The following is a 27,290-nucleotide window of genomic DNA, read 5'->3' on the forward strand; positions in this document are numbered from 1 at the left end:
GGCCCCCAGATCATGTGCAGTGTTCTCAGACCAGTTTTACTTTCCTTCAGTGCCTGACTACCGATCCACTTTGGGTATTTTCTGGGGGACCATGAAGGCACTGATTCATTTGTCTTTACCTCATGATTGGTCTTCTCCCTTACCTTCAGTGACTGTCTGTGGACTACCACCCAGCAAAATGTCAGGGAAGAACTCAAGATGGAGAGACTACTTCCTGTGTGGGTAGCTATTTCTGTCAACTGAAAAGGCCATTTAGGCAAAATACTTAGTTACCTTTCCTCTTTCCTGCAGCCCCTGAGAAAGTATGCGTGGGCCGGATAATGAGTGACAGCTCAGTAGGATAGGATTTTCACCTATCTGAGGGCTGACCTTCTCCTGTCCCATCATGCAGTGGTGTGGAATGAGCCAAGGGCTAGTGTACCACGCTTCTCTACAGCATGGTGTTACTATCTTCTGTGTATTGTTGCAGATGCCTAGAGCATGAGTGAGCTTCTAATTTACATGTAAGGTAAGTTTCTGATTGCCAAATCCTGGACATGGAGGCTACTTCCAACTATCTGGTGGTATGTAAAACTTGACAGCCCAAATGTTTGGACAGCTTGTTCAAATCCTTTGGGCCTCAGTCTTTTACTTTTTTGAAATGTATTTTTATTATCTTTAAGTAGTTGTACAAAGGAGTTGCCATTCAATGAAGTGTTTTATGAATGCAATGCATTGTGATCAGTATCACCTCTACATCCTTCCCAACTCCACTCCTCCCTCAATTTTATTAATTTTGTAGTATATACAATGACTTTTATAAATTCATTCTCCTCATTTACTCTCTTCATTTGTCTATACCTCTTTCCTTGACCCCTCCCACTTTGAGTACCCATTTCCTGGTGGTTATTTTGTTGGACTGGGAGTTACATTGGACTCTCCAATATTTTATGTATACATAATACACTTGTATGCTTGCATGCCACCCCAAAGCATTGATTTTTTTCCAAGTCTTTCCATTTCTTTGCAAATGATCCAATATCATTCTTTCTAATAAATGAGTAAATTTCCCTATACAATACATTTGCTTGATTTGTTTATCCATTGAGGGACCTCTGAGCTGATTCCATACTTTGGCTATAGTGAATAATGCTGCTGAACTCAGGGCCTGGGAACTATCACAGTTCATTTGCTCAAGCACTCTCCCGAGTCACAGCTCCACTTCAGGCTTTTTGGTAGTGGACTGGAGATAAGAGTCTCATGGATTTTGCTGCTCAGAGTTCCTTTCAAGCCTCAATTCTTAGACCTCAGCCTCCCAAATAGCTAGAATCACAGGCATGAGTAACTGACACCCAGTTTTGTATCCTAATTTGTAATCTTTTGGATAAATGCCCAGAAGTAGAATTGTAGATCATAGGATAGTTCTATGTTTAGTTTTTGAGGAACTTCCATACTGCTTTCCAGAGTGAACAAGTTTGCACTCCCACCAATAGTGTACTCGAGTTTCTTTCTACCCACATTGATACCAGCATGTGTTATTTGTACTCTTGATGATGGGCACTCTAACTTGGGTGAGATGGAATCTCAATGTTTTGATTTGCATTTCTTTTCTGTGGGCTTCAGTTTTGTAAGATTCCTCGGATGAGGAATCGGAAGTTGAGGGTCTCTAAGGTTTCTTTAAATTTCATGATGCTGAAAAATTGCTATAAGTGCATGAGTTGGAGGATGGTGTCAACTGGAGGCTGGGGCCTGGTTGCAGCTGCAGGACTTGTGTGGTTCTGTCGTTCCCACCTCTGAGCCTCTCAGAGTTGGATCTCCTGCAGTTGCCAGGCCATGCCTACAGACAACAGTTTGTTAAATAAGTGTAATGAAGAGCAAGGTGATATAGGACTGACCCAATGGGGAGCTCAGCATCATCCTGGCACTCACACCAGCCTGTCTGAAGAGGACCACAGATTTCTGCCTCCGTGTGTTAGCTCACTGGGCATTGGGTTAGGGCCTCCATCAATTTTAACTTCAGAAGCTTCTATAATTTGTTTGTTCTCAATTGACCTGTTCAGCTCTAGCATTGGCCCTCTGTACCAGCCTAGAAGATTGTAGCTACATAGCTTATATCTGCCGCTGCAGCCAGACCACTTCCTCCCTCACCCCACATGGGGATGTACAGCTACCTCCCACTGTGCCCCTGCTCATGACTGGAATGTGGTCTCCCATCCCTGTCTCATTTGTCTCCTGGGGCCTGGCCTTGCTTTACTAGCCAAACATTGCCATCTGGCCATAGACAGGTGACTCTGTTCTGCCTCCTGGTCTCTGTCTAGGAGGCCTCAGATGAAGGGGACTCCGAGGGGAATTGAAGGACACCACATCTTGTAGGAGTCCGATCTGCAGATGGAGAAAATCACCTTACTTCATTCACCAAATCATCAAGAGGTTATTACTAACTGGCCATAAACAAAAAACCACTTCCTCTTGTGGAGTTAGTGCTGGGAAAACAAAGATGAGGTCACACAAGAAGTAAATAAAACTTAAAAGAATCAAGTATGGAGCACGATCTTTAAACAGAATGAATAAATGTGGTAGACTGCAGCTATGGGGGAAATTAAAAAGTATCATGAACAGGAAACATTAGAATCAGGATAAAGTTTTCATCTTATATTGAGAGGGCAGAAAAAGCCCCACTGAAAAAGAACATTTGAGCCGGTGGCTCACACTTGTAATCCTAGCTACTCAGGAGGCTAAGATCTGAGGATAGAGATTCAAAGCCAGCCCAGGCAGAAAAGTCTGCGAGACTCATATCTCTAGTAAATTACACAGAAAAAGCCAGAAGTGGGGCTATGGCTCAAGTGGTAGAGCGCTAGCCTTGAGCACAAAGAGACTCAGGGATAGTGCTCAAGTCATGAGTTCAAGCAAAAATAAAAGAAAAAAGAACATCATTTGATTAAAAATCTAACTGGCACAGGGAGGGAGCCATGCAGAGATCTAAAGAGGATTCTAAAGAGAAGGAATAGAAAATGCAAAGGACCTGGGGCATAACTGTGGTTGGTTGAGTGTGGGAGATGGCAGGGAAGCTGATGAGACTGGAGTGGGCAAATGTGTGATAGTACTGAGATGAGAGAACTCTAATGAGGACCAGGGCACAGATGAGTGCAAAGCTAGAAGGTGATGATGAGCAGGTCATCCTAGAATCTGATTATCTGAATCTGGCATGTCAGATGCCCTGAACAACTGCCTGAAGAGAGCTGTGGTTCCTACAAGGAGGAGGAGTCTGAGGAGCCATCAGGACTGGAGGTAGCTGGAATCCCAGCACTGGATGTGTTTGCATGTGATGTCTGTAGGCCATGCTAGTGGAGGGTTGGGGTCTGGAGTTCAGAAGAGGACAGTTCCTGGGATAGAAAATTGGGTGCCCATAGTAGCTAAGTCACATTTAAGTTCACAGATAGAGTGAGATTCTAGATGGGGTGTAGACTGAAGATGACACACACACACACACACACACACACACACACACAGAGAGAGAGAGAGAGAGAGAGAGAGAGAGAGAGAGAGAGAGAGAGAGAGAGAGAGAGAGAGAGAGAGAGACTGAACTCTGACCTATCCACCATGAGCAGGTGAAGGAACAAAGGTAGACCAGGAACATCCTGAACAGAAAGAACCCATTAAGAGGAAGAGCAGTGGGGTATGCTGGAAGGCAGATGTAGTATCTCAAGGAGGAATGATTGGTTATTTGTGCTAATTAAGGTAAAGACTAAAAATGATGAAATGAAAACAGGGCATAGCAAAGTGGAGGCTGGTGTTGAGCCTTCTGTTCTGCTTGGAAATCCCATTCAATGTGCATGGATCAGGATTTCCATCTAGTCTTAGCCATGGTGGTGAATATGGGACCTAGGTTTAGCCAATCACAGTGATTCTCATACCTCATGGTAATTAGTCTAGAGATGGGTATGTAGTCCAAGCTTAGTCAATTAGATCCCTGCTTATATATTTAGTCCTGGGCTCTTCTGGACAGAAGGAGTTTTAGGATGAAAGTCCTGGTAGCTAACAGTAGACAAGTGTGTCAACTGGATTCACTGTTTCTTCTTTTTTAATCTTTATTGTAAAGGTGATGAACAGAGGGTTACAGTTACATAGTAAGGTAATGAGTACATTTCTTTTAAAACACTGTTACTCATATTCTCCCACTTATGCCTCTCTATTCCCCACCCCTCCCCTCAAGTTGTATTGCATAGTTCATTTCCAACATAGCATCAAGGGAGTATCATTGTTGCATTAGTTCATCCTTTGTCCTGATGCTTCTGTGATTCCCTTTCCCATACATGGAAGGAATAAACTTATATACAAGATGCAGAGTGAAAGATTTATGATTGTAGCATGTCAGCCTTGTCTGGACCCAGCTCTGCCCAAAGCCCTATACTTCCTCTAACTTTGATATGTTATTTCCCAGCCAAATATTCTTTCATTTCAAGCTAGTTTCAGGCTGCTGTCTCTTGCATCCAAAATGTCCTGACTAATGGCAGCAGATTTTTCTTGAGTCTGCTACCTAGTAGTGGGAGATTTACTCAGGTGTGTGTGTGCATTGCTCTACACGAAACCTGACTCAGGAGCTTCTGCATTCAGGACTATTCTTAGTTGCCTGGCATTGCCTGGAGAAGGCTAGCCTGGGCATGACCCAGCACATCATCTCCCTCTTTCCCTTCCCTTGGGGCAGCTTCTGACGCAGACCTGAAATCTGGGGCAGGTAGGGTTGCAACTAGAGGAGCTAGGGGAAGGCATTGGGTTTCACCCATGACCCAAGAGGTGGCATCATACAGGTCACCAGGGCTGGGGACCAGGCGTTCTTTAGGTGATCATGGAAACTGAAGTGTGTGGGGGGGTGCCTGAGGATCTGAGGCAGGCAGGGTCAGCATCTGGAGAATGCAGACCAAGTAATGGGAGACTAGGACAGGGGAGGTAGTTGCTAAAACAAACTCACTCATTCTGCCGGATGAGGTTTCATTGGCCCAGAGCTGTTGTTAAAGGGCCAGCCCCACATAAACTGCTGTGTCTTGAAGACACTAAGGCACAGCTCTACTTCCTTCAGCTATTGGCTCTGAAGATCCAGTCTGCTACTTTTGGGTGCCTTCTTGTGTGTGTTGGAAAGGAAAGTAATTGTTATTACTGTTCTTCCAGGTCCACATGTATTTTGCTCAGTGTGTTTTGCTCAGTGTGTTTCTCTCTCTCTCTCTCTCTCTCACACACACACACACACACACATCTCTTATTGCAAATGCATGACTCAGCCCTGGGCAGAGCTCTGAGCTGCTCCCAACAGATAAATTATGCTCCAATAACTATCCCTGGTTACCTGCACTACACAAACCAGCAAGACTTCAGAACCCCTGCAGTAGCTGTGTGGCAGAGGATGAAGCCTAAAGCAGTTACCTCATTGCTTGCTGCTGTTTGTGGGGTTCTTTCTGTTCTCGTAGTAGATGGATCTTTCTACACAGAGCCATTTCTTCATCTAACTGACTCTCCACCTTCCTTTCCCTTCATGTACTTCACTCCTAACATGGAATGGAGCGACATCAATTCAATTTATAATATCAAACAGAAGCTGAAATGAGAATTTACTCATTGTTCAAATAGTGTACTACTAAACACATTTATGTGATGGGGTGATGATGCAGTCTGAGAAAAATAAAACTATTCTAAACACTCTCAAGCCCTTTAAAATGTCACATCTTATCCAAGCAATTGAAACCAAGTATACATAAATTTTCTTTACTTAACATCTCGAGGATTTCTGGCATGCTCTGGTTGTTTAGAGACTGCTTTTTATTTACGTCAATAAACCTCCATAAAACCACATTCTTCACTCTTTTTGCTTAAATTTTATTCTTCTCCATCATCAGCTGAAGTGTTTTACCTCATAGCCCTATTTTTCAGTGAAGTTTATTCTTGGTGCCACAATTGAATTCTGCTTTCTAAATCTTATAAAGAAATGTTTCCCAAAGCCTTTCTGTGTTTTCTGTAGATGTCACAGACATCAAGACAAAGTTCCTGGAGACTTAGCAGTAGAGAAGACTTCCTTCTCAGAACAGTGGTTTTCATTTTTCTAGCTCTTGTCTTTTATGAGGTGAGCAAACCAAGTCTCTTATGTGTTGGCTGAGCAAGTGCTAGATGCTATAACAAAAGAGTCCCCACATTTTAGCAGCTTTATTTATTAAAGATATGCATCTTGCTCATGTAACACTCCAACGCTGGTACTTCTGATGGCAGCTCTTCTCCACCATGTGATTAGGGATGTGGGTTCTTTTCACCTTGTTGCTTTAGCAGGTTTAACCAGTGGCTTCACGATGGTTTCCATGAATCTCTTTATACTTAACTAGGAAGAAAATGGCATGCAGAGGGTTGTATGTGGTTTTGTGATCTAGACCTCGAGTGCATGTCCATTTTTCTCATTTCCCAGTGACCAGGAAGACGGATGCCAGACCATGTGTGGCCCATCTTCCTGTGACAAGAGAGTAGAAGATGCAGATTGTTTGTGTGCCAAGCGTTTGGGCAAACATGGCACAATTTCTGCCTTCTCTGGTCACAGTCCACTGACTTTGGCAGGGGTAGATCTGTGTGTGTGTGTGTGTGTGCACGTGCACACATGTGCACATGCATGTGCATATGCCAGTACTGGGGCTTGAATCCATGAATCCAGCGTTGTTTAGCTTTCACTGTCCCTTTAACCATCTCACTAAATGCTGATGCAGTACCATTTGAGCCACAGGTCACTTCCAGCTTTTAACTGGCTAGATGGAAACACGAATCTCATGGACTTTCCTGCCTGCACTGGCTTTGAACCTTGATCCTCAGATCCTGGCTATAGACATGAATTATTGGAAGTGGGTAGTTTCTTATTCCCTGAGTATTCAAATACACTGTGGTTAGCCCAAAAGATGGAGCAAATTTTGTCATTATTAATGTATTTTATTTGCTACTTAGTTTCATTTTTCTAACTTAATTTTATTATACATTTCTATGATCTCATTCATTTCTTCACTAGAAGTAAACAACTAAAACCTTGATCTCCAATAGCATAACAAATATGTGAAAGAAGAGTCCTTAGCAAAAAGTTAGCTCATCTCTATGGTCTTGTAAGTTATCTGAAAATAATAGTATCTGCCCAGAAGTATTCTGTGGTCAGTATACATGATCAGGATCTCTCTGTCTCTATCTCTGTCTCTGTCTTTCTCTCTCTTTCTCTCTCTCTCTCTGTCTCTCTCTCTGTCTCTGTCTCTCCTCTCTCTCTCTCAGAACTAGTTATCATTAATCACCTAACCTAACTCATAATTAGGTACTTATAACAAGTATCTAACTCATAATTCAAAACATTAAACCTCATACAGCCCAACTTTTATGCTCAGTTATGATACAACCCTATACCCTTAGGTAGATGGGAAAACAAACCTCTTACTTTTGAGAAGATAACTCAATAACTCACCTAACCTTTATGAGATTAAATTATTCAGTAAAGTATTCTCCTCAATGCCTTCCTCTGTGAAATCCAGGCTTATTGCTCCTGTCCTACAAGCTCATGGGGGTGTTCAGCTGGATACTGAAGAACAAATTGGCCTGACACAGTTCTTGACATCAGATAGACTGTCACCCACTTCCTCTCACCCCACCCCCCCTCCTGGGGGAAGGTGAGCCACAGCAGCGCCTTTATCAGATGGCAAAGCTGCACTTCCTCCCCCACTCCCAGACTCCATGAAGATCCAAGGGCAGCGATAGTTCTTTCTATTCAGGCAGAAATCAGAGGGTGAGGGTGAGCAGGGAGTCGGATGAAGCCAGACAAAGACGCAATTACCCCCACATGACTGCTTAGCAAGAATTCTGGCTGCAGAAAGGCCTTTTCCACAGTCTGTATTTGCTAGTTCTGCTCCAAGCCCCTTGAAGTAAGCTCAGGCCTTCAGTCGACAAGATGACCCCATCCCATTGTTGTAATGCAATTTAACTGCCACAGCCTCTGGCATTTTCTGTGTGCCACCTCTCTTGCACATTTTTGTGACTCATCAGCAGCTATCACTTCAGTTAGCACAGTTACTACTGATCAAGTTGGGCTAACCCTAACTCACGCTTGCACATGCACACACACACACACACACACACACACACACACACACACACACGCGCTTGTGCTCTTGCAAAAAAGAAAAAAATCTTACCTCTAAATGAAGGGTGGATGGGAGACATATTTCCCATTTCGGAGTGTAGTTGAAGAGCGATGAAGATGAAAATCACTGGCAGTTCAGGAGAACTGGGTTTATGAGAATCAATTATAATCTTTAAATCTTCCCATTCTTACTTAGGCTTATTGGATACTTAGTTCTGGGATCCCACTTTGAGCCAGTCAGAGGCAAAAGAAAAAAAAGAGAAAAAAAATCCCTTTGCATTTGCAATACTACATAACCATGTCCCAACAAGGATAGTATGCTGGGATAAATCAGCAAAAGCCTTAGCTGTTTCTGAAGTAATCCTAAAGATCAACAGAAGAAATGACTTGAAGTGGATGGATAAAATTCTTAAAATAATCCTGCCAAGCTCTGTGGAATTCCTTCATGACGCCTTTATATATCCCAGCCTTTCACCAAGAAGATTGGAAAGTTTTACCCAAACATGCTGTGTGCTGTTGGGAGGGAACTCAGCAGCTGCAGGAGGGCCTAGGCTTGGTTACATCTTTCCAATGACTTTTGACAGGAGAAAGTTCCACTGGTGCTTATAAAATACTGGAGAGATAGTTTAAGCAAGTTTCAATGGGACATAGTCACAGTAACTTTTCTCAGTCCATTGGAAATGATAGAGAAAGGGAGCTAATCCAGTAAACCAGGTCAGTACCAGCTTACCTAGAAAGTTGCTCAGTAGGCTGAATGGGGGAGTGGTAGAGAAGGGAGGGTACAACTCCAGAAGAGCTTAAGCAGATGGAGTATCTAACAGTCAGGGCCCAGTCTGGCTGTCGAGCAAGGTCATTGGCAATTGGTGCTGTGGATTGTTAATAAGAGCAAGGTTTTGATGGAGTAATGCAGGATGGGATATATTCACTGTAAGGAACCAGGACCAGAAGTACAGTCAGGGTTGGTGGTGGAGAAAATAATGAGCCAGAAGCTAGGGTGGAAGTTTCACATCATCATCTTAAATTTTATCAAGAATCTTCCTTCTGTAGCCTTCTGCTTCCTGGTCCACCATCCCCCAGAACTTGAGAGTTGTATTGCTGTTTTGTTGTAACAAAGTCATTGAGGCTGAGGATTTTATAAAGAGGCTTTGGAAGCTTAAAATCTAAATTTGGACAGCTCTATCTTTATAGCTTCTAGTGGGGAATCTCTCCAGTTATGTCATACCATGGCAAACAGGTAGAAAGGGAAATAGCATGCACAAGGAACCAAGTGTTGTGGGATGGCCTTACTTTATAGCAATCCATCCTATCAAGAACTAACTCACCTTGCAAGACCCACACTAATCCACTCCAAGGCCAACATCCGCAATGACATCATTACCTTGCACTCGGCCCCACTCCTTAAATGTACCACTGTGTCCACACTGCCACACTGAGGACTAAGCCTCCAGCACATGACCCTTTGGGGGATACACCACATCAAGCCTAGAGCAACAGCAAAATACCAGGAAGAAACTATATGCAAAGGAAATTTCTACTTGACCAGAAATTTCTGTTCTGCCCATTATCCAGAAAAATAGTATTGAGAATATCTTTTTTCAAATTGAAATAGAATTGATGCACAAAACCTGCACATTTAAAAGTGTACAATTTACTAATTTACACACACATTTGCACATACACAAAGCCACCACCATAATCACAATAGTAACAGTATCCATCACTCTTTGGACCTTCCTGAATCCCGTCTCTGACCCTCATCTCACTTCATCTCTTCTTGTCTTTACTTTGGGCTGATTTCTGCATAATACATTAATTTGTTATGAAATAAATTATATAGTACATACATCATTATTTTTGAGTCTGGCTTCTTTCGTGAGATTCATCCATGCTTTAAGTGTTCTTTAGAGTTCATTCCTTTTTATGCAAGAGTAATATTTTATCATAAGAATAGGAATATTATTGCTTATCCATTTATTTGTGCATGTACATTGTTTCTTAAGTCTTTTTTGTTGTTGTTGTTGGTTGTGGGGCTTGAACTCTGGGCCTGGGCACTGTCCCTCAGCTCTTCAGCTCAAGAAGAGTGCTCTATCACTTGAGCCACAGTGCCACTTCCGGTTTTCTGGTGGTTAATTGGAGATAAGAGTGTCATGGGCTTTCCTGCCCAAGCTGGCTTTGAACTGTGATTCTCAGATCTCAGCCTCCTGAGTAGCTAGAATTACAGATGTGAGCCACCGGGCCTGGCTGTTAAGTCTTTCTTTTATGTGTGTAATTGTCTAGAGGCAAGAGGCATGGGTCATAAAGGCATTATATATTTAAGCTTTGTTTTATCTTCTTTTATTTTTGTGGGGAAGGGCAGTCCTGGGACTTGAACTCAGGGCCTGGGCACTGTCCCTAAGCTTTTTGCTCAAGATTAGCACATTACCACTTGAGCCACAGCACCACTTCTGGCTTTTTCTGTTTATGTGGTACTGAGGAATTGAACTCAGGGCTTCATGTATGCTAGGCAGGCACTCTACCACTAAGCCACATTCCAGTCCTTAAGCTTTGTTTTAAAAGCTTGAACTCTGGGCTTCAATTTTTCACTTGGCTTTGTTGCTTATGGTTGGTACTCTGCCATTCAAGCCATGCCTTTAGTCCAGCTTTTTTCTGGGTAATTGAAGATAAAGTCTCGTGAACTTTTCTGTCTGGGATAGTTTTGAACCTGATCCTCCAGATTTCAGCATCGTGAGTAGCTAGGATTATAGGCATGAGCCATTGATGCCCAGCAGTATTGATGTAGTTAAGAAATCAATTAACTGTTTTTCATTGGGTTGTAGCGTTTTAGATTGACATACTAGCAAGACACATTGTTTCCTCTATAGCTTCACCAATAATTATAATCTCAGTCATTCTAATAGAGGTGCTGCAATATGTTGAGTCTCCCTAATGACTGATGTTATCTTTCTTTAAAAATTTTATTTTTTTGTAAAGATGCTATACAGAGGGGTTACAGTTACATGAGTAAGGTAATGAGTACATTTCTTATTGAGCATTGTTACCCCCTCCTTTGTTTTTCTCCTTCTATTCCTTACCGTCTCCACCTCCCCCCTCCTCCCTGCCCACGAAGTTGTAGAGTTCATTTCCAGCATAGTGTCTTGTGAGTATCATTGTTGCAATGGGTCATGCTGTGTCCTTGTTTCAGCATTTTGTTATTCCTCTTCTCCCCAAATTATATATATATATATATATATATATATATATATATATATATGATGCAGGATACCAAAATCAAATACAGTAACAACAAGGGATATACCAAAGGGGGAAGAACATACAAAAAAAACAAAAATCACATAGTATATTAAAAGCCCCAACAACAAAGGAAAAACTCCTGTGTCCATATCTTGGGGTTCATTTCACTTAGCATCATCTTACAACAGACAAGGGCTTCATATCTAAAATATACCTAGAATTCAAAAAATTAAAACCCCCAAAACAAATCTTCAAAGAAACAACTGCCCTATTAATAAGTGGACTACACCTGTTGTCACTGTACTTGATTTTGGTACCCTGTATCTTGAATATACATTTGGAGAGGGGAAGAAGAATAACAAAATGCTGAAACAAGGACACAGGATGACCAATTGCAACAATGATACTCACAAGACAGGATGTTAGAAATGAACTTTACAACTTTTGGGTGGGGAGTAAGGGAAGTAGGGGAGGGAAGGGATAGTGGAGAACAAGAAAGGAAGGGGTAACGATGCTGGACAAGAAATGAACTCATTACCTTACTCATGTAACTGTAACCCCTCTGTACAGCATCTTTACAATAAAATAAAATTAAAAAAATAAGTGGGCTACAGACTTAAAGAGAAACTTCTCTGAAGAGGAAATAAGAATGGCCAATAGACACATGAAGAAATGCTCAACTTCTCTAGCCATAAAAGAAATGCAAATCAAAACAACATTGAGATTCCACCTCTCCCCAGTTAGAATGGCTATAATCAAGAAATCTAATAACAACAGATGCTGGAGGGAATGTGGCCAAAAGGGAGCCCTACTGCACTGTTAGTTGGAGTGCAAGCTTGTTCAACCACTCTGGAGAGCAGTATGGAAGTTTCCCAAAGACTCCACACTTCTGGGCATTTACCCAAACAATCACAAACAAGGCCATACTAAAGCTACCAGCACAACTATGTTTATCACAGCATTATTCACCCATAGCTAAGATATGGAACTAACCCAGATGCCCTTCAATAGATGAATGGATCAAGAAAATGTGGCATATATATGTATATATATATCTACATATATAATGGAATTCTATCCTTCTGTCAGAAAGAATGATACCACCCCATTTTTTAGGAAGTGGAAAGACTTGGAAAAAAATCATTTTAAGTGAAGTAAGCCCGACACAAAGAAACATAGGTCCCATGGTTTCCCTTATTTGTAATAATTAGTATACATCTAGGATAATCTTATCAGATGAGCAGAAAAGCTCAAAAGCTATATACATATGACTATATAAGATGATGCTAGCTGGGTGTTGGTGGCTGGCGCCTGTAATCCTAGCTACTCAGGATGCTGAGATTTGAGAATCGAGGTTCAAAGACAGCCTGGGCAGGAAACTCCATGAGACTCTTATCTACGATAAACAACTCAGAAAATCATAAGTGGTACTGTGGCTCAAGTGGTAGAGTGCTCACCTTGAGCTGAAGAGCTGAGGGATAGTGTCCAGGCCCAGAGTTCAAGCCCCATGACTGACAAAAAAATAAGCCAAATAATGTTATCTTAACATAACTTTGTTATCTTGGCATAAAGTATCTTTATAATAATAGAATATAATAATAAGTATAATAATGATGATAAGTATATTTCCCTATGTTGATGTACTCTTTTTTTTGGTGTAAGTTTAAACTTTTGTTCATTGTTTTGAGTGTTTACTATATAATTGAACTACATAGAGGGTTATGACCTAAATCTGGCTTTTGAGCAGCTGATAATCCAATGAAAAATCTTTGTATCTACTTAATCTTTTATAGCTATTAAATCTGCCATAGAGCGAGCTATTCATCACGAACAAGATGTGCTGAAGGAGCTTATCAAAGCTTGGAAAAATGCAGAAATTTGGCTTTGAACTGGTATTTTTCACGTGGTATTCTGCAGAAAATCACACTAAGGTAAAGTGAGAATAAGATAAATTCATGCTGGCAAGTGATAACAAGGCCTCAATATCTATACCCATTGCCTGGTACTTACTATGACTCCAAGGTGAACTGACACTGGGTTTTGCCATTGATATTAGATCTCCAAATCCACAGGGACACATTCCAAGACCCCCAGTGAATGCCTGAAGTTGTAGATAATCCTGAATTATTCATATCTTATATGTTTTCCTATACACACCCAGGATGATAGTGGAGTTATGAATTAGTCACAGTACAAGTAAAATAGAAAAATTATGGTCATATAATGCAATAAAAATGGCTATTATTGATAGTCTTGCACTTTGAGGCCATTACTCAGTAAAATAAAGGTAAGGAAACTAAATGAAAATATTACAATGCCACAACAGTCCATCTGAAAACCAAGATGGCTACTTAATGACTAAGGGGCGAGTGAAGCAAACAGTGTAGACGTACTGGAGAGAGGATGACTCATGTCACAGCAGGAAGAAGCAGGAGGAGAGAGCTATCAATACATTCCCTAGAACAGTGTGCAATTTAAGCGAAAAGAGTTGTTTATTTCTGTAATTTTCCAGGTGGTATTTTCAGACTGAAATGTGCATAAGTGTTCTACTGTAATTTGACTTCTTACTATGGATTGTGCCAGTCTTCGTGGAAATTAACTAATTTACTAATCTCAAGAAACGAATTCACCTTTACAGAAGAGGAAACGAATTCAGAGGGATAAATAAACTTGTCCAGGTCCATGGGAAACAGGTAGGGATGGGAACAAGCTCTGAAACAGGCCCTGCTACCAAAGTTGGATCACAGGAAGATCTTGATTCAGCCTCTGTCTTTTCCTGAAAGCGATCGCCTGCTCCTAAAACCTTCTCCTTCCCACACTCCATGACCACAGCCTACATTACTCAGAAAGACTTGAGAAACTCCCTACCTTATTACCATCAACATTGACGTACTTGACCTTTGTTTTCAATCCAGAACTTGCCCTGCATTTCACAAAACAAAAATCCAGCTGCCAGAACTGACGGTTGATGGTTAGAAGGAAACCATGCTCTCTACATTAGCACAGTCTGTAATCAGGATTCCTGTGTGGAATACCAGCTAGCTTGACATGTAAAGGGCTTTCAGACCTATCAAATGAGGGAACAGAAGAGAGGTCCCTTCCCCTTCCCCTCCCCTCTCCTTTTCCTTTTCCTTTTCCTTTTCCTTGCCCTCTCCTCTCCCCTCCTCTCCTCTCCTCTCCTCTCCTCTCCTCTCCTCTCCTTTTCTTCTTTCTTTTTTTTTCTTGCTCTTCCAGATCAGATAACATTGCTGGATTAGTTCCTCTACAGTGAGTTCATACCACATCTACCCACATGCCAGCCTCTGCTAAAAGGCTATCAGCTATATTGCTTCCTGCGCAATTATTTATACTTTGCCTCATGCCCTCCCTTCTCCACCTCTGTTTCCTGCCCCTCTCCCCTGAAGTAGCACAAATGCTTGCAAAGAAAATGTGTCAACAGGTGAAATTTATAGGAGTTTCCTGGCCTACACAGAAATGAGACCACAGGCTTCCCCAAAGGAGAGATTTCCTTATACCCCGATTCAGCCTCAGAGAATTCTCTAGAGAAATCACTTATCTTTTGTACAGAATCAGTGTATGGTGCTCCCATCTGGGAAAAGTGGCTCTGATGAATACCAGTTGGGATTATTTAGTTGCAATCACAGAAAACCCAACCCATACTGGCTTATCAGTCACAAAGGAATCTCTTAACTCACAGAAGCTGAAAAGAGGAGTCTAGCTTTAGGCGTAGCCCCATCCAGAGCTCCAGTGTATCATTAGCACCTGCTCATGTTTCTCTTCCTTCCATTGTGTTGATCTCAGCCCGGAGTCTTATGGGTACTCAAAATGGTTTCTTGAACCCATTCATTATCTTATGTTCTAAGGTAGACTTTTCTTCTTCCCCCCCACCCCTCCTCCCCCTCCTCCCCCTCCTCCCCCTCCTCCCCCTCCTCCCCCTCCTCCCCCCTCCTCCTCTTCCTCTTGCTCAAGGCTGGCACTTGAGCCATAGTTGCACTTGTAGCTTTTTGGTGATTAATTGGAGATAAGAGTCTCATGGACTTTTCTACCAGAGCTGGCTATGAACTTTGATTCTCAAATGCTGGCCTCCTGAGTAGCTAGGATTATAGGCATGAGCCACTGTTGCTGACAAGTCTCACTTCTTTACAGCATATGTAGTGGGAAATGTCTCTACATCCCATAGGCTCTGACTAACTCATAAAGGGTAATGATCATCAATGGACAGGGAAAGGAGACATGCCAGTGGCTTAGGCCTAGGTCACATGCTCCATCCTGGGGTTCACACCCTAGTGCTGGGTGTTGAGGCAGCTTTAATGGAACTGCATGGAAACCTGGGACTGTTACCAGGGGGACACTGGCAATGTTGACCAATGGTGTGTCTTTACCTTGTAAGAAATGATGTGCATATGTCACATAATGCTTTCTCTCCACTGCACAAGCCAGCCATTCTTTGAAATGCCCTACTATTTACTAATAAAATAAGAATTCACACCTAAAGCCAGGCTGGTTTAGAGAAAGAATTACTTACTGACTTAATCTCTGGAGTAAATGTAGTTGTAAAAATTTTTTATAAATGTACCACTATAGAAAATGGATTCTAGAATTCTCCAAAGTCTATACAAGGACCACCTTCAGTTCTTCAAAGAAGTACTGCTTTGACAATTGTAGTAACCTTTGTTGTTCAGTTCTTTCTCTCCTTCCTTCCTTCCTTCCTTCCTTCTTTGCTTCCTTCTTTTCTTCCCTCCCTTCCTCCCTTTTCTCTCTCCCCTCTTCCCTTCCCCATCTCTTTCAGGCTTGAACACAGGGATTGGGCATTGACCTTTGGCTTTTTTTTGTCAGTCCTGAGGCTTGACTTCAGGGCCTGGGCACTGCCCCGAGCTTCTTTTGCTCAAGAATAGCATTCTACCACATGAGCCACAGCTCCACTTCCAGATTTTGGGTGGTTAATTAGAAATAAAGAGTCTCACTGATTTTTCTTCCTGGGCTATCTTTGAACTGCAATCCTCAGATCTCAGCCTCCTGAGTAGCTAGGATTACAGATATGAGCCATTATCCCCCAGCTTTAACTTTTTTTTTTGTTCAAAGCTAACACTCTACCACTTGAGCCATAGCTCTACTTCCAGCTTTTTGCTGGTCAATTAAATTAACCATCCTGCTTGGGCTGGCTTGGAAGGAATCATGATGCTCAAATCTCAGCCTCCTAAATAGCTAGGGTTATAGGCATGAGTCACCAGTGTCCAGTTTTGCTTTGTTTTTACTTTCCAAGAGCACAATACTTTGTAGTTATAAGAACTGCTACAGCAGGATCTGACTGGACCATACCAAATGATTGAGTATATGGCAGAAATATGAAACTTGGAAAAGTTGTCAAAGTGTTTTGACTGTATTATAGTACATAGCTAAAAGAAACTATTTTATTCTTTTAAAAACTCACTGTACTTTTCCATATGTCTTTCTAAATAAATATGTCTGGGATTAGATTATTTATTCTTCTTTCAACTCTTGGCCTTCAATGTTCAACCTTCAAACCACTGGACAATTGTTGCTAGTTATATGCTTCCTCTCCAAACATTTTATTGTTTATTGTGTATCAGATGCTCTGATTTCATTTATTCCTCATAACTAATGTATGACCCAGAAACTATTATTATTCCCATTGTATAGAGGATGAAGTTTAGATCTAAAAATATTTAATTTTTTTACCCAAGGTCACATAACTATAGCCAGTGATCTTAAAACCAGGCTACATAAATAAGACAAAGGCTCTACGTGGCCTCCCTGATACAACACAGGAAAACAGACCTATAAATAAACTAGTGTGTTAAATGTTATATTGTCTGTGATAAGGATCTACATGGGGAAAGTTGGGAAGCTTGAGAGAGAGAGAGAGAGAGAGAGAGAGAGAGAGAGAAACCATTTCCCTGGTAGACTGTGGGGATGGATGTTTGTACAAGTCTTCTAGACAAGGCTAAGCTATGATTCATGAGAAAGGGGTTTCCAGCTGAATGAAGGGAACTGAGAATTGCATCCCTGAAACTGACCCTTGCCAGTAAGAGCAGTGCATGATGGGAATATCATACTGTTTCTTTTGCCTGGAACATATGCATCCAGAAGGAAAGACAGAGAAAATATGCGTGGGAAAAGTCCATACACAGCTGAATTGTAGGGAATTGATCAGGAACCAATGGGGAGCCGTTGAGGAGTTTTAAGAGGAAATGACATTTCCTCTGGGCACTGTCCCTGAGCTTTTTGCTCAAAGCTAGTTCTCTACCACTTGAGCCACAGTTCTACTTCCAGCATTTTAGTAATTAATTGGAGATAAGAGTATTATGGACTTTTCTGCTCAGGCTGGCTTTGAACCGCGATCCCCAGATCACAGCCTCCTGAATAACTAGGAATACAGACATGAGCCATCAGCACCAGGCTATTTTTAAACATTTTGCTACGCAAACATATTCATAACATAACACAATTTTAGCATTTTAAGTGCGTAGTTAATTATAGTCACAATGTTGTTTGACTATCTTCTCTATCAATTTCCAGAAAGTTTTCTTTTTGTCATCACAAACAACAATTGTATACCTGTTTAGCACTAACTCCCCATTCCTCCATGCTCCAAGTGTGTTAGTCACTATTATTTCAGTCTCTGAATTTGTCTACCTTGAGTATCTCATGTGTGTGAGATTAAATAGCCATTTGTCCATTTGTGTTTGGCTGATTTAATTTAGCATAGTATCTTGAAGTTCCTCCATGTGACAAGATGTTAGAACTGCCTCCTTTTGAGGATTGAATAATATTCTAGTGAATGTATATACCATATTTTGCCCACGAATTCTTCCACATCAATAGGCATTTTCTTCTTCTAACTTTTGGCTACTAGCCAAAAGAATATTGACTAATAAGTACCAGAATCCCTGCTTTTAGTTCTTTACAGTGTATGCCTAGGATTACATCATAATTCTATCTTTAACTTTTGGGAGGAACTGGTACGCTGATTTCCCTAGAAGCTGCACCATTATGTTCCAACTAGTGGTTTATAAGGATTCTGTTTTCTCTAGATTTTTTCTTTGGTGCATGTCCTGGAGCTTGAACTCAGGGCCTTGGTGCTATCTCTGCTCAAGGCTAGTGTTCTGCCAGTTGAGAGCAGCTCTACTTTGAACCAAGATCCTCAGATCTCAGCCTCCTCAGTAGCTAATATTGCAGTCATGATTCACTGGCATTTAGCTCTCCATGTCTTTATCAACACTTTTCTATTCTATTCATTCCAGTAGTGGAAGTACTATTTCATGATGATTTCATTTGTATTTTTCTAATGACTAGTGAGGTTGACTATCTTTTTATATGCTTCTTAGTTATTTATGTATCTTTTCTTTTTGAAAAATGTCTATTCAAGTCCTTATCGGCATATTTGGCTTGGGCTTTTTTGTTGTGTTATGTTGAATTGTAGGTATAATTAGTACTTTTTTAGTATACGATAGCTCATCTGATCATCAGGATGATCAGATTTGTATTTTCTAATTACTACTCTGTATTTGGAGGAGAGTTCTGTTTGTAGCCCAGGTAATAGGGAACCCATTGATTTAAAAGCAGAAGGGGCTTAGACCAACAAACAGATGAACTTTCAGGCTTATGTGGTAATAACAAAGTCTGATTTTAGAATTTTATTGCTTCTCCTGTATTTATTTATTTATTTATTTTTGACAGTAGGGGAATTTGAACTCAGAGCCTTGCATGCAGTAAGCAGGCACTGTTCTGCTTGAGCCATACCATAGGGTACTTCTATTATGCTATCTTTTTTTTTTTTTGACCAGTCATAGGGCTTGAACTCTGGGCCTGAGCGCTGTCCCTCAGCTCTTCAGCTTAAGGCTAGTGCTCTACCACTTTAGCCACAGTGCCACTTTTGGTTTTCTGGTGGTTTGTTGGAGATTAGAGTTTCCTGGCTTTTCCTGCTGGGGCTGGCTTTGCACCATGATCCTCAGATGTCAGCCTCCTGAGTAGCTAGGATTACAGGCATGAGCCACCAGTACCTGGCTTTATGCTATCCTTTGAACCAAATGAATGAAGGAATTTTCTTTTTGTCTTATCTTAAGCAGAGTAAATTTTATTTTTATTTTATTTTTTATTTTTTTCAGTCGTGGGGCTTCAACTCTGGGGTTGGGCACTGTCTCTGCGTTCTTCAGCTCAAGACGAGCGCTCTACCACTTCTGGTTTTCTAGTGGTTTATTGGAAGTAACTGCCTGGGCTGGCTTTGAACTGCAATACTCAGCCTCTTGAGTAGCTAGGATTACAGACAGGCATGAGCCACCAGGGCCTAACTTAAATTTTATTTTTCAAATTCAAGTATCAGTGACATTCTTTGTCAGCAAGCTAAGAAAGTATTGTAAGGATGAAAGTATATAAAATGCTTTCTTTGATGTGAACAATATCATGGAAATGACTGCAATTATATTAGTTCTTTTTTAAAAATAAATTTTATTGTAAAGATGACGTACAGAGGGGCTACAGTTGTATAAATAAGGTAATGAGTACATTTCTACCACTTCTGCCCCCCCATTTGACCTCTTTCTCCCCAAGTTGTTTCAACGTATGTTTCAACATAGTGCCTAGTGAATATCACTGTTCCATTTGTTCACCCTTTGTTCACCATTTCTGTGATTCCCCTACCCTTCCTCAAAGCAGATAAACTTATATACCAGGGTACAAAAATACAAAAACAGTAACAACATGAATAAACCAATAGAGAAAAAGAATGAAAAAAGAAATAGCTGTAAACAGTACAATAAACAAAATCTCTTGTTTTCTATTTCTTGGAGCTCATTTCAATAAGAATCATTTTATATGTTCACATGAACATAGCTATTGAGCCATTGTGATCCTCTCCTAAGAATATCCTCCTTTGTCCTCACTGTGTGAGTGCTTAGAGTGCTGTTTAATCAATCATGTCCAAGTATAATTATTTGTCTTTTACTATCCATTGGATTTACTTGTACATTTATAGACATATTCTAGTTATTACAAGTGAGGAAAACCATGCAGACTATGTTTCTTAGATTCTGGCTCACTTTGCTTAATAATATGTTTTCTAAATCTTTCCATTTCCTTATGAATGGAGCAGTGCCATTCTTTCTGATGGAAGCAAAAAATTCCATTGCATATATATATATATTGCATATATATGCAATATATTGCATATATATACATTGCATATATATGTATATATGTGTGTGTGTATATATACATATATATATATATATATATATATATATATGTATACCATAACTCTGACTATAAAAGAAATGCAAATCAAAACAAAATTGAGATACCAACTCACCCCGGTTAGAATGGTCATTATCAAGAAAACTAACAAAAACAGATGTGGGTAGGATTTTGGCCAAAATGGAATGCTACTATACTGTTGGTGTGAGTAAGCTTGTTCAACCAGGCTGGAAAGTAGTATGGAGGTCCCTCAAAAGACCAAACATAGAGTTTTCCTATGACCCAGCAATTCCACTCTTAGTCATTTACTCAAATGACTACAAACTAGTTACAAACTAGTTCATACTAATGCCCCTAGAACAACCATGTCTACTGCAGCATTGTTTACCATAGCTAAGATATAGAATCAACCCAGATATCCCTCAGTGGATAGATGTAATTTTTTTTTTTTTTTTTTTGGTCGGTCGTGGGACTTGAACTCTGGGCCTGGGCGCTGTCCCTCAGCTCTTCAGCTCAAGGCGAACGCTCTACCACTTGAGCTACAGTGCCACTTCCGGTTTTCTGGTGGTTTATTGGAGATAGGAGTCTCATGGTCTCTCCTGCCCGGGCTGGCTTTGAACCGCGATCCTCAGATCTCAGCCTCCTGAGTAGCTAGGATTACAGGCATGAGCCACCAGCGCCCGCTAGATGTAATTTTTATGGGAAATTTGTCTGTTTAGTAAGAGAACTTTTCAGTTGATAAATTTGGAGATGAGGTAAATGTTCATCAATTAAAAGTGACTAGTAGGCTATGACACAACCAGATAACCAGGAACTATGTTGATATTTGGCATGTAGTAACATAAAATATGCTTCAAAATACACTGTTAAGAGCCCAATGGCAGTGGCTCATGTCAGTAATCCTAGCTACTCGGGCAGCTTAAGTGTGAAGATCAAGGTTTTAAACCAGAAAAGCCTGTGAGACTGTTATCTCCAAAATTGACCACTAAAAAGCCAGAAATGCAAATGTGTCTCAAATGGCAGAGCAGAATGGGCTCAGCCGCCCGAGTAGCTAGGATTACTTACATGAGCCACTGCCATTGGGCTCTTAACAGTGTATTTTGAAGCACATTTTATGTTACTGCATGCCACATATCAACATAATCCCTGGCCCGCATACACGCACAAAAATGCATCTTGTTAAGTAAAAGGTGAGCCCCAGATCATCACATACATTATGATCATATTTATTATATCTTAGTGTGTTAGGGCTGCTATAACAAAAATACCTTTACTAGGTAACTTACAAATAACAGATTTATTATCTGTAGAGGAAACCTTCAAGGTCTAAGAGCAAAACAGGCAGATTTGAGGTGTGGTGGGGGTCTTTTTATTTTTTTTAATAGATAGAGCATTTTGAGGTATCTGCTCCTGATGGAAAGGTCAAAAGTAGGTGAGCTAACTCTCATTAGTTCTATAGGGACATCGATTCCATCCATAAGAGTATTCTCACGATATAATAACTCCTTGGGGGTTAATATTTCGCACTTTACATTCTGGAGGAACACCAACACCCAGGCCATCGTAGATCATGTATTTATAAACACTCTAAGGTGTTTATTCAGCCAAATTGGGAGGAAGACCAGGCGACAAAATTGAAAGGCAACTTTGTATTGCATTGTGTGCATTGGGATTTTTGGGGGGGGTACTGGAGATTGAACTCAGAACTTTGTGCTTGCTAGGCAGTGACACATTATCAATTGAGACACATCCCTAACCGCTTTTGCACTGGTTATTTTTGAGATAGGAGTTCATGGATGGTTTGGTTGGCCTAACATTCTGCTGCTGGTACGTTCTGTGCCACTGTACATAGCCATTGAGATTTGCTGGTAACTGGGATAAGAGTTGCCTGCCACCATGCCTAGCCACTGAGAGAGATGGAATTGCATGAAGTTTTTTTTTTTTTTTTGTGAAAATACTGTACAAAGGGGTTACAAGGGCAAGATAATGAGTACATTTCTTATCAAGCATTGTAGCCTCCTCCTTCGCTTCCCCTTCCCATTGCATGAAGTTTTTTTTGTTTTTTTTTTTTTTCGTCGGGTCGTGGGGCCTGAACTCTGGGCCTGGACGCTGTCCCTCAGCTCTTCAGCTCAAGGCTAGTGCTCTACCACTTGAGCCACAGCGCCACTTCCAGCTTTTTTCTTTTTGCTTATGTGGTATTGAGGAATCAAACCCAGGGCCTAAGGCATGCAAGGCAAGCGCTCTACCACTGAGCCACCTTCCCAGCCCCTTGCATGAAGTTTTATACTTGAGTTGTCCTCAAACTCTGATCCTTCAACCTTGCCTTTCACGTAGCTAGGATTATAGGCTTAAGCCTCTGACCTTGGCTTCATCTCTATTGTTTAAAAACTTTCTATTGAGAATACACTTGTGGTATTCATTATATAAAGAGGGCCAATGTTCTAGATTAATGGCTATAAAATGGCATATCTGCCTTTCTCTGCTTTTCCCCAAGATATCCCTTCTCTACAATTCCTGTGGCATGAATATTTTTATTCAGAGCACTTCACATGTGTCAGCAGTCACCTTTCCAAACAAGAGGAACTAACTACATACATTAACACTGTACATCAGGACAGAAAGCACTGTGATCTGTCTCTTTTTAATAGAAAAAGCAGCACTGTCTATTTTAGGGTGCAAAATCCATGCAGTGGTGTTTGAGTGTATTTTCCCTGACATATGAGCAAAGTAGGTGGGAACATTTCATTACAGCCATAGATGCCCACGCAGGTTTTCCGTGAAAGCAAGGCCGGTGCCTCTAATAGCTGTCATAATGAACACACCGGATGAATATTCCATCCCACCCTTGCTAACCATCCTATGTGTAGTGAGCACCTACTGTGTGCATGGTCTTGAGTGACAATAGTCAGCAGTGATGCTCCAAGTGAATGTGTAATGGCCAGTGCTGGTGACTCATGCATGTAATCCTGGGTACTCAGGGGTCTGAGATCTGAGGGTCATGATTCAAAGCCAGCTCCGGCAGTAAGATTTGTGAGATTCTTATCTCCAATTGATTACCAAAAAAAGCCAGAAGTACAGAGGTGGCTCAAGTGGTAGTGTACTAGCCTAAAGCAAAATAGCTCAAGAACAGCTATCAGGCCTGGAGTTCAAGTCCCCATGGACATGATGATCTGTAACATGAAGTGCAAGGAAATCTCTGGACAGCTCTTCCAGGACTACCTGAATTATAATTTATGTTAGTTTGTTTCCTTGTATTAGCCACCAGACAGACACTTCATCTACTTTTACATATTCTGTTTCTCCAGTGTCTTGGCATAAATGTACTCTACAGCATAAAGAATATACTCTACAAATTTAAGTTGAATGGGTGGTTACTACGTTTGTGTAGACCTGTAACACACAAACACATATGTAAATACAAGTTATATGCTGCGAAAACACAAGGAGACTATTCACAATTATAATTCAAATCATTGTGTTAACAAATGCCGCTTTGAAATCACCAGTTTCTTCAAGTCCTAATATGACATCAGTGGAGTGGCACTTGGTCTGGACACCTCTGTCATCTGGTGCATCGTCTTCCCAAGGTTGAGCACCAGCAGCCTCTGCTAAGCTAGAAGTGCAGTTCCCAATGTCTGTTCTGAGGCTTTCAATGTGTTCAGATGGAACCTCATCAAAATCCTACTCTGCCCTTCTTATGCTGCTTAGTTGGTAGGCTATTTTTAGATTGTATTAGTTCTCTGAAAACTTTATCTCAATCACTGCTTCTCATAGACACTGTGGACAACACATCTGGAAAGCCGTTGAGAAAAGTGTGTTTTCTGGTGACTTCACACTTGCTATGGCAATTTACCTAACTATGCCAAGCCTCACCTGGAAAGCAAGGTGACCTTCCCTCAGTCACACTAAGCCTTACCCAGGCTCTGCCTTGTCCCCGCCTTGGTCCCTCTCAGAACTCTTTCTAGTAGGATGCTGGTGGCTCATGTCTCTAATCCTCGCTACTCATGAGGCTGGTATCTGAAGATTGCAGTTCGAAGCCATCCCACGAAGGAAAGTTGGTGAGACTTTGATCTCCAATTAACAAGCAAAATGACAGAAGTGGAGTGGCCCAAATGATAGAGTACCAGTCCTGGGTGGAAAAGATAAGTGAGATCATGAGGCCTTAAGTTCAACTGCCAACGCCCCCCTACACACAAACACACACACACACACCACCGCCACCACCACCACCACTACCACCACCACCACCATCACCAACAATAACAACACAAAATGCTTTAATTCTTTGGCTTCATCCCTGCTGATGTTTCCTTATCTGCTATGAAGCCATTGACCTTACTGGGTTTTCCTAGCGGTCTACTTCCTGTCTGGCATTTTCCTTTTCCCTCTTCTACAGTGCAGTCCAAGGGGTTCTTTTAAAATACAGAATCTATGGCACAATTCCCAGTGCCATAGATCTAGTTCTCTCCCTTTCCACAATTTCCAGAAATTACCAGGATGTGTTTAAGAGCCACATTACATGCTCATTACTTTCTCTTCCTTCTTTCTCCCTTTCTTCTTTTTCTTCCTTTCTTTTGGCAGTTCATCATTTGCTGTGACTTGCTTATTGCAACAGCTGACATTTGCTGGATCTTCCTCTGTGACTTTTGTCTCTGTAGGTCCCACTGGCCTTCAGCCCCCTCCTCTCACTGACGTTTTCTCACAGCTCCTGGACAGCTCCTTTTTAACTTCTCTTATAAAAAATTATGATCAAGGTGATGTACAGAGGGGTTACAGTTACATATGTAAGGTAGTGAGCACATTTCTTGTCAAACATTGTTACTGCCTCCCTCATTATTCTCCTACTTTCCCTCCCCTCAGCACCCCCCCAAGTTGTACAGTTCATTTCCAACATATTGTCTTATGAGTATCGCTGTTGCATTGGTTTACCCTTTGTCCTTTGCTCACCATTTTGTTGTTCCCCTTCCTTAATTCAGACAAACGTATATACAATACCTAGGGTACCAAAATCAAATACAGTGACAACAGGGGATAAGCCATAGGTAAAAGAAAAAAACACACACAAAATAAAGAAGAAATCACATAGTACATTAAGAACAAGCACAAAGGAAAACCTCATGTTTCCATGTCTTGGATTTTATTTTGCTAAGCATAATCTTATATAGTCATATGTACATAGCTATTGAGCTATTCTGCTCATCTGCTACGATTATCCTAGATAGAGCTTAATTATTACAAATGAAGGTTTTTTTTAACCTCCTCTTTCCACTTCCTCTCCAGTAATGCAGCTTTCTGTGCATGACTTGTGCCCCTTGCGTATTACACACACATCCCATAATGTTACAACCTCTGGAGCTTCTAGATCCCATCATTGCTGAGGCTTGCTTCCAGAGCTATAGACATTATTCTAAGGAAGTTCATACAGTGGATTGGTTAAAGTTATCCTTTTTTGTTTTACTGTCAACCACTGGAAGGCAACCAACATTTTAATGATAATTTTCAACAAAACAGCACATTGTCTCCAGGCTTTAAGAACTTCCTGTTGTTTCCTTGTCCTCCATTCCCCTACTTTTTGATGTAAGAACAGGTACCTTAGATTTAAAGGCCTGGAGGAGCCTGGCCAAGAGATCCCAACATACCTGTGCAAGTGGTTTTCCAGTCTCTTCTCTATTGCGGACCTTCAGCTCGCATCTTCAGACCTTCTTGCCCTTGCCATGCCCACAGAACCAAGGTCCTACTACATGTTTCTCTTTCCTCCAACCAGATTCATGGGAAGCAGGTTCTTGGAGTTCAGGTCTTTGAAGGGGAGGCAGTAGTAAAAACAGAAAGGGCTAGACTCAGGGATAGACCACTGAATTGCTTGAAAGCCTTCTCTTTCTGCAGCAGGATGTTTTCCCAAAGTATACTGCTTTCCCTTGGCCACTATTAGAAATGGTCACAAACTCAATGGGTATAAGCAACACAATTTATTCCCTTGCTGGTCTGAAAGTCAGGAATCTGAAAGTTCTGATACTGGGTTATCTTCAAAGTATCCTTTACTGTTCTAGCTCCTGGAAGTGCTTGCATTATTGATGTATGGTCCTACCACTCCAATCTCTTCTTTCCATGGTTATATCTGTTACTTCCTCTTCTGTGGTCAACTCTTCCTCTGCCAAACTCTTCAAAGAACATGGATAACATATAACATTTAAGGTCTATCTAGATAATCCATCTTAACATATAGATTTTAATTATGAGCACACAGTTTTGTTTTTGTTTTTGTCAGTCATGGGGCTTGAACTCTGGCCTGGGCACTGTCCCTTAGCTCTTCAGCTCAAGGCAAGTGCTCTACCACTTGAACCACAGTGCCACTTCCAGTTTTCTGGTGGTTAATTGGAGTCTTATGGACTTTCCTGCCTGGGCTGGCTTTGAACCACAATCCTTAGATCTCATCCTCTTGAGTAGCTGGGGTTACAGATGTGAACCACCAGTGCCTGGCCACAGTTATTTGTTGTAATATATGGTAGTGTGCACAAGTTCTGGGGATCAGAGGACATTTGTGAGGCCATTATATTATATATTAGCATACCATGCTATCTCATGTCAAATACAATTTAATCTTTGCCCACTTGATTACATGTCTTTGTGACACTTTCTTGAGTTTTATTCTGCCGCTAGAATGTTAATAAGATGTTTCCCTTTAAGTACATACATACAGGGACAATTCTGAACTTAATAATGGTTCATC

General features: G+C 41.1%; 1 long non-coding RNA gene across 1 annotated transcript in view; it reads left to right on the top strand.

The window, feature by feature from the left end:
- Positions 1–380: 380 nt before the first annotated feature.
- Positions 381–27,290, top strand: part of LOC122096243 — a 47,276-nt gene continuing 20,366 nt past the window's right edge. The window contains exons 1-3 of the long non-coding RNA XR_006145271.1: positions 381–508; positions 13,144–13,281; positions 13,863–14,043. This is a non-coding gene — a long non-coding RNA (uncharacterized LOC122096243). The remainder of the gene's footprint in view (positions 509–13,143; positions 13,282–13,862; positions 14,044–27,290) is intronic.

The sequence above is a fragment of the Dipodomys spectabilis genome, unplaced genomic scaffold, assembly GCF_019054845.1.
Source record: "Dipodomys spectabilis isolate Male_0828 unplaced genomic scaffold, ASM1905484v1 ptg000015l, whole genome shotgun sequence".
In the NCBI taxonomy this organism is placed as follows: Eukaryota; Metazoa; Chordata; class Mammalia; order Rodentia; family Heteromyidae; genus Dipodomys; species Dipodomys spectabilis.